This window comes from Phyllobates terribilis, unplaced genomic scaffold, assembly GCF_046119375.1.
Source record: "Phyllobates terribilis strain yellow unplaced genomic scaffold, ASM4611937v1 Scaffold_71__1_contigs__length_7168151, whole genome shotgun sequence".
Lineage (NCBI taxonomy): Eukaryota > Metazoa > Chordata > Amphibia > Anura > Dendrobatidae > Phyllobates > Phyllobates terribilis.
Window position 1 is genome coordinate 3,906,387 of NW_027362831.1, and position 8,464 is coordinate 3,914,850.

Consider the following 8,464-nt stretch of genomic DNA (forward strand, 5'->3'; position numbering starts at 1 on the left):
TACTTCTTTACACCGTAAAGACATTGCCGGTAACACCATTCTGTTGGCATCCAGTTCTCAACCCAGGTACACGACCAATGCAATCCCCAGAGGAGAATATACCAGGGCCAGGAGAATCTGCTCCAATGATGACACTTTTACCAATGAAGGAAAAATCATAACTGACAGGTTATTAGATAGAGACGATCATAAATCTAACATCCGTCATGCATTTGAACAGGTGAGGAACACTCCACGCAGGCATTTATTGTACGGCACCAATAATAATTTGAAACAGTCCTCTCCTCAGAATATTGTATTTTCCACTCCGTACAGTAGACAGTTTAACACTATAAAGAATATTATTCTGAAATACTTGCCGGTTATTAACCAGGAAAAATGTAACCCAACTACTTTGGAAGGGGGGTGTCAAGTAGTTGCTAAGAGAGGAAGAACATTTTGGAATATGTTGTCCCCCAGTATGCTGCGTAATACCAGAACACCTTCTACATGACTTCCGGTTTCCGGTTGTGCATTAAATAGATGCAGCGTATGTGGCTTTACTGAGAACAGGAATTCCCCTCTATGAGCACTTCATCTCATTTATCCTATCCAATCAAATCCTTTATAAATTGTGAGTCCAGCCACATGGTATACGATATATTCTGCATTAGCCGTCAGCTTCAGTATATTGGCTATACCACACATAAACTGAAGAAGAGGATGGCCGAACACATCAACAATATCACCAACAACAACTCGGGGTATTCTGGTGCGGCCAAACATTTTACCATAATACATAAAGGGGACTCCTCGTGTTTATCATTTTTCAGACTCGAAAAGGTCAATTTTGCAGCCCGTGGTGGCAGCTGGAAAAAGCAGCCGGCCCCGAGGGAAGCGTATTGGATCTTGACTTTAAACACAATGTACCACCATGGTGTGGACTTCAAAAATGATTTGTTTTTCATCTACGAACATTTTCCCCGTTTTTTGGCTCGGCAATGTATATTTAATTTCAATTTTACATCAAAATAATGTGTTTCCTTATTGAGGATTGTGGACATTTAATCTATATAATGTCTAATGATCAGCTGTGATTCACTATATGTATTCTACAGTCGGACCCTGTGCACACGTTCAGTTTTCTTTTGTAAATGATGTATCTGCTTCCTGTGAATCACTATCTGATTCACCATTCACACTTGTATTTTCTCCTAATAATTATCTGGCAATGCGTTTAGTAAGAGACGATAAAACTCCCTTATGGACTTTGTATATATTTCCATCTGTGTCTGTCGCAGTAGTGTAGACGGCCGGTCCATTGGATCGTTGGCTTTTGTTGTTTTACAACGGTTCACATTCATTCCACTCACCCGCGGACAAGTTGCAGCATTCAGTTGTATTGTCAGCCATGTCTGCTGCATTGGTAGCAATGGTTCGTCAGTCAGGACTCCTGGGACCAGTTGTTCCTCCGAGGTTCCAGTATGGTGCCGGCAGATCCGTTCATCCAGGCCGCCGGTATATATTGCTATAATCATTTTACTTACTGGTGGTGACGTTATGGTATGAGTTGCATCGCTGGCCATGCTCGCCGTGTCCGCATTGGTGGACGTTGTTCTGGGACTGCTGGGACATGTTGTCCTTTAGTGTTTCCATGGCAGAGTCGCTGTATTTGGATGTAGCATCATGCGCCCCTATAAACCGCACTTTAATCCTCGTTGGCTTCCAGTTAGTTACCCTGATCTATACCGCTGATGTCAATACCATGTAGTCTTTTCTTCTAAGACTGCTGGTTCTTCTAGTTCATTCTTTGAGTGATACATGGCGTTTGCCACTTGTGTTGCAGTGTTGACCGTGTCTGCTGTGTTCGTATTTGTAGACGTCTTTCCGGGATTGCTGGGACATGTTGGTCCTTGGTGTCTCCGGCGGGATATCGGTGGTTTCGTGTGTGGTGGTATGTGCCTCTTTGAGCCGCGCTGCTTCTCTTGGTAGTTGTGAGTTAGTCAGCTAGGATCCATACTCCTGATGTTCATACAATCTGCCCTTTTTATTTCCCAAGATCGCTGGTTTCTTTAGTCCATTTTTGAGTGTGGCAGGGTGTCTGGTTTTCTTTGGTATCCAGTTGTGTGGTTTTTGGGCTGGTGTTAGATGGTGCTGTGTTTCCCTGCGGTAGTCTTTTTGTTTTTATTTAATATATCTATGTCATTCATGTCAGCTTATAACGCCATGTACTCACATTATGTGTATGCGAACACCTGATGCCTCAGTATTGATTAATTATTTCATTATCCAGTCAATGGACATTGCTCTTTAAGATATATAGCAGCATTTATGTGTTACCTCTGACATCCTATGACTAAGGGTGCGTTCTGCACCTGAAACGCATCAGGATTTCCTGAGGTTTCTGAATTTATTTCCATGATTTAACTTTTTTCTTCAAATAATTTTTTTTCCCTTTTATGAGTCCTGGTTGGATGTGCCGGTTCTACTTTTTTTTTCGCCTTCATGGTCTGTAATCACCGATGGGTGCGGCACCCACAGGATTTCTCCAGCTGAAGTCATTCCTTCTCTCAACATGGTAAGCCTCCACCTCCCCTCCTTCCCTAGCCATTGTCTTTTCTCTCAGTCTATCATGCCGAGTCTAATGGTCAAACAGAAAGAATGAACCAGGAGATAGAGCAGTATTAGGGACGTTTTGTCTCCTCTAATCAGGAAGACTGGGTGGAATTTTTGCCCCTTATCGAGTGTGCTCTAAATAAACATTCCTCTAAAGCTATCGGGATTTTGCCTTTTTTTTTTTAGCTGCGGTAGTTTTCATCCAGTGTTTGGGAATTTTTCAGGATTACAGTCCTCCATGCCAGAAGAGGAGAGATTTTGTTCCCAATTAATTAAAGAGGTTGTCCACTACTATTAACATTGCCCCTATGGATTTATATAGTGGCAACAAGTCTTTTTGTAAATACATTGCTTGTTCTTTATTGCCTGTGGGCGGCGCTATCACCAGGCATCACGTGACCCCGGCTGCAGCCGGCTCCGACATCTGCTGATGTCACGTCAAGTTCCGGCTGCAGTCGGGCGTGAGCAAGTGACGAGCTCCCCCTTGATTGATGGGCTGTGGACAGAATTTCACCGCACGTCACAGCCCAGAATCCACTGCGTGCTTTATCAACGAAAGCAGTGAGGGAAAGACCGCGACACCAGAACCACCACACCTATGAGGGGCAATTATTCTGCATGGAGGACTTTGTGGGGCCCATTAAACTGTATGGAAAGCTATGTGGGGCCCCTTTATACTGTATGGAAAGCTATGTGGGGCCTATCATACTGTATGGAGGACTATGTGGGGCCCATTATTCTGTATGGAGGACTATGTGGGGCCCATTATACTGTAAAGTGGTTGTCCAACGACTTTGTCCACGTTTTTCATTTTGGCCCTCTGCGTGTTTTGAGTTTTATATCCCTGATGTAGAGAGTCAGTCTGGGTAAATGTGCATGGAAATGGCAATAATGGAAAGCTGCTAATTGGACTTTGCCACAAGCCTCCTAATATAACTGAACACTTAGAGGATGATATGCTGCAACAAATTAAAAAGGCAACAAAAACATGTCATGGTCATAGTGTTGGCTCCCTTGAAATTGTTCCAGAAATGAAGTAATTCTCCCAGAAAATTATTGCAATTACACTTTTTGTTATACTTGTTTATTTCATTTCTGTGTATTGGAACAACACAAGAAAATAGAAAAAAAAATCTAATTGAACATAATTTCACACAAAACCACATAAAATAGGCCGGACACAATTGTTGACACCTTGCCAAACTTGTGGGTAAACAACTTAGTTTCAAGCATGTGAAGCTTCTTCAAATGCAATTGTGGCAAGTAACAGGAATGGGCAATATGAAAATTACACCTAAAACCAGATAAAAAAGGGAGAAGTTGATTCAATCTTTGCATTGTGTGCATATGTGTGCCACACTAAGCATAGAGAAAACAGAAAAAGAAGAAGAGAACTGTCTGAGGAGTTAAGAACCAAACTTGTTGAAAAATATCAAGAATTTCAAGGTCCATCTTCAGAGATCCGGATGTTCCTTTGTCCATGGTGAGCAACATAATTAATAAATTTACTACCTATACAGTCAAATATGGTGGAGGTTCAAAGATGTTCTGGGATTCTTTTGCTGCCTCTGGCACTAGGTGCCTTGACTGTGTGCAAGGCATCATGAAATCTGAAGATTAGCAAAGGATTTTGGGTCACAATGTAGTGCCTAGTATCAAAAAGCTGGGTTTGCGTCCTAGGTCTTCGGTCTTCCAGCATGACAATGACCCCAAACATACTTCAAAAAGCACCTAGAAATGGACGGAAACAAAGTGCTGGAGAGTTCTGACCAGCAATGAGTCTGGATCTAAATCCCATTGAACACCTGTGGAGAGATCTTAAAATTGCTGTTTGGAGAAAAGTATTAAAATTTGAGAGTCCTCAGTGGTTGATACCATCCTTTCAGTTAGCCATTAAAAGGTAAGAAATTTCAAGCTTTCGAGACTACTCAAGTCTGTTCATCAAGCATAGTATAACACAAAATCTGAAGAGTCACATATTTATACACAAGAGGGCACAGGAATAATGCAATAGATAAGACAAGTGATGTGAAGCAGAACTATCAGTATGGGAGAGGGAGAAGCAGTTGTGGCCGTAAATATTGGAAAAGTTCAAAGATAAGGAGTATGAAAGTTTTATTGTCCTGTGATTGAGGTCCGGTCCTTGATTGTGATGCCCTCATACGGTCTGAGGTACACATTCCTTAGTTGATGTAAACTGACATAAATCCATGAGACACATTCATTCCTGCTCCGAGTGTCAAAGGTTGTCATAACTTTGTCTCTCTGAGATTTGAAGTTACCTTTTAATACAAGTAATTTCATGTCCATGATGCTGTGATCAAGCATACAAAAATGTTAGGCCACAAGTAGATCGATTCTTTTTTTCTTTTATTGTATGGCGATGAGAATTCATCCTTGTTCTAAGTTTCTGCCCTGTCTCCCCTACATACCGACCCCAGTTGGACATCTGGTACATATAATTAAGTACACTACATTGGATGTGATGCAGCTGAAAGTACCTGGGATCTTGTGGTCCTGATGTGAGTTGGGAATCTTTATCTTGTCCATGGTCATTATAAATGGACAGGTTTTACATTTACAGTTGGTGAGGATGAATTTTATAAGTTTCACCACAAAGGTGAAACTATTCTCCCGGTCAGTTTGCTTTCCTTCCCAGTACCTTTTCATTCTAACAATGTTAGGTTTCTGGGAGATTATACTTGTTCCTTTTATTTTTGGTTCTCCTTAGCTTGCCTTCTTTGCCCTATATGAATGTGTTTTTGTTTCTCATTCAGGGTTTTCATATTTTCCTTCATACTTTCCTTTCTCCTTGTTGACAGTGTGTTGCGGCCTCCCCTCTGGTTCCTCCGGAGGTACGAGAAACTCCTCAATGGCCTATTAGGGAGTTACCGTATTTTTCGTACCATAAGACACACTTTTTTTCCCCAAAATTTTGGGGGGAAAAGGGGTTGCGTCTTATGGTCCGAATCTAGTCAAAATATAGATATTATGGTGCTTACTGTGGTGGTGTGGGGCGGAGGCGGCAGCGGTGGTGATTGAGTGTGGTCGTACTGCAGGTAGCGGGTGGCAGGGCAGGGAGAGGTATCACACACCACAAATTCAGGGGCGCCGCCATTAATGCACTTACGCTTCACTACACAGGAGAAAGTGGGTGGTCCCGGGCCAGATCACATGCTGCAGTGACGATACAAAAGAGGCAGGGCCGGGGGGACTGCACGCTGAGCTGTTATGTGTTGTCTCGGCCCTGCCTCTTTTGTATCATCACTGCAGCATGTGATCTGGCCCGGGACCACCCACTTTCTCCTGTGTAATGCAGTGTAAGTGCATTAATGGCAGCACCGCTGATTTTGCTGTGTGTGATACCTCTCACTGCTTAGCCCGATGGAGCTGTCATAGTGAATCCAACGGCGCTGTTATGAATTCACTATGGCAGTGTTAGACAGGAGTTAGTGGGCGGTCCCGGGCCAGATCACATGCTGCGCCGTTGATCCCTGATGATCCTCTCCCTGCAGTGCGACCCCGCTCCCTCCAAACAAGAAACAGTGAGGCAAGCATTAAAGCACATACAGCAAAACACTACCACTGTGATGAACTATAACTCCTAGCATGCCATAGAAGCTGCAGGACATGCTGGGAGTTATAGTTCTCAGGGAAATCACATGAAATAAATGTAGGGTGAACTATAACTCCCAGCATAATACAACAAAATAACAATGACCAATAGGACTTTGAATGTAATAAGGGGCATACCACTAAACATTATATGAACCAGAGAGACCATAGGTATTTTCAAAACCCCAAAGTAACATAATCAAAACACTATATGTTAGACTAAAAAAGATCAATGCTTTATTTATATATTTTTTTTAAAAAAGATAGCACATAGGTATAAATAACATGTGTGAAAGGACATAACATGGGCATGTGAGGCAGCAGGGGGTAGATAGAGACACAGCTGGTATCAAATTCACATTGGACCTATAATAGGTCACATAGTCCAACCCATACAATCCATAAGTCACAAACAATGTGTGCAGAAAAAGTTATAGAAAAAGTTATAATGACATAGATCAAGTGACCTGTAACAAGTCACAGTATAGACAACCATCAGAGGTTTTTTCAGCAACACAAAGTACAAGATCACATGGAAAGGGTTAAGTAAGACATACTTAGTGAAAGTAAACAGATAATCAGCAGTGTCAGGGGAGGCCCCGATACCTGTTTCCGTACTTCCTCAGGGGGCGTGGTGGGATGTGTGTGGATACAGAGCCTCCAGACAAGAGCTGCTTGCACCTAAGCCGCCTTTGGGGTCCACCAGCCAACCCGTGGTGAGGTTCATATCTACATTTAATAATCAGTGGCACGCCATCGGAGACATCCTTGATAGACACTGGCGGGTCCTAAAAACTCACCCAAGTCTCCGTGAGTTTTTGCCGGATCGTCCTCTTATGACAGCAAGGAGGGGCAGGAGTCTCAGGGATACTCTGGTGCATAGTCACTATGTACGCCAGTGTCCTGCCTTTCAAAGTTGGCAACCCTAAATGGGGCTGCTATCCCTGTGGCTCTCGCCTCTCCTGCAGAAACATGGTTAGGACTAAAACATTTTCTAATGTAGATGGCACGAGAGTTTTTGACATCAGGCAATATATCTCTTGTAGCAGCGTTGGCGTCATTGATCATGCCACCTGTGGATGTGGGCTCATCTACGTGGGGCTCACGTCTAGGGAATTGAGGAGACGCGTGAGGGAGCACGTTTTGGATATTTTGGGGGCTGGGGAGGTGGAGGATGTATCATCACTTCGGACCCAGCCAAGACATTTTAAGCAATATCATCATTGCGACCCTAAGAGTCTGCAGATCTGCGGCATTGATCAGGTCCATTTGGGCCTAAGAGGTGGTGATGTAAAGAAGGCATTGGTCAAATTAGAATGCCTCTGGATCTATAGACTGGGAACTATGTCACCAGCAGGCCTAAATGAACGATTGAGTTTTTCCCCCTTCCTCTAGCCATTGGTGGTTGTTTGCCCCCTCCGTGTCTCCTCTTCCTTCGACGTGAGCGACCTCGGGGTAAGATCCATGCTCTCTTGGCTACTTTATTATCTATGGGTTTTACCTATTAGATTTAGCATGTTCTTTGACTCCTCTTGTGATTGCCCTCGACATGATTTTTATAAGTCCTCCTACCTAGATGCCTCCCCCTGGTGTACTTTGAGGGGGGCAATTAAAAAATCCCCACCCCCTCCCCCCACTCCCTATATATACTGGTATAGTATTAATCAAATAATATTTTTTTTTGTTGATTTATCTCTGCATCTCTGCCCTATATTTCTCTCTTTTCAGTCTGTCTTTTAGTAAGTGTGTGTTTTTATCTTATTTTTTTAGGTCACTTCTATTTCCCCCGGCCTCTCTCTGTGTTTGGGGCTTCATCAGACCATTGGAAGAGAACCTGATTGTTTTTGATGACAAATTGGTTGGATCTAAATAGAACTCTTTCCCTTTAAGGATAAGGAGCGGACATGGACACCTGTTTCATATGAACATTTACTGCAATATCATCTGTTATGTATTACATGGATGACCTTTTGGTGCAGGGTGAATGGGGTGACACTTGTCACTCCACCGATATAATGTATCTCTTCCTTTGTTGTTAAGTAGTCTGTCCTGCTCCATATTTATTCCTTATATGATCACGATCGATTCCTGTCGTCCGACCTTCTGCGCATGCGCCGGATGCAGCGGTCATGTGGCCGCGACGCGGTCTCGAGTGGGCGGCGCCCCAGAATATATGACGTCAGTGGGGGAGTTCCCCTCTTCCTGGGCGCCGCTTGAGACCGCGCCGCTGCCACCAATATCTGCTGCTATGCGG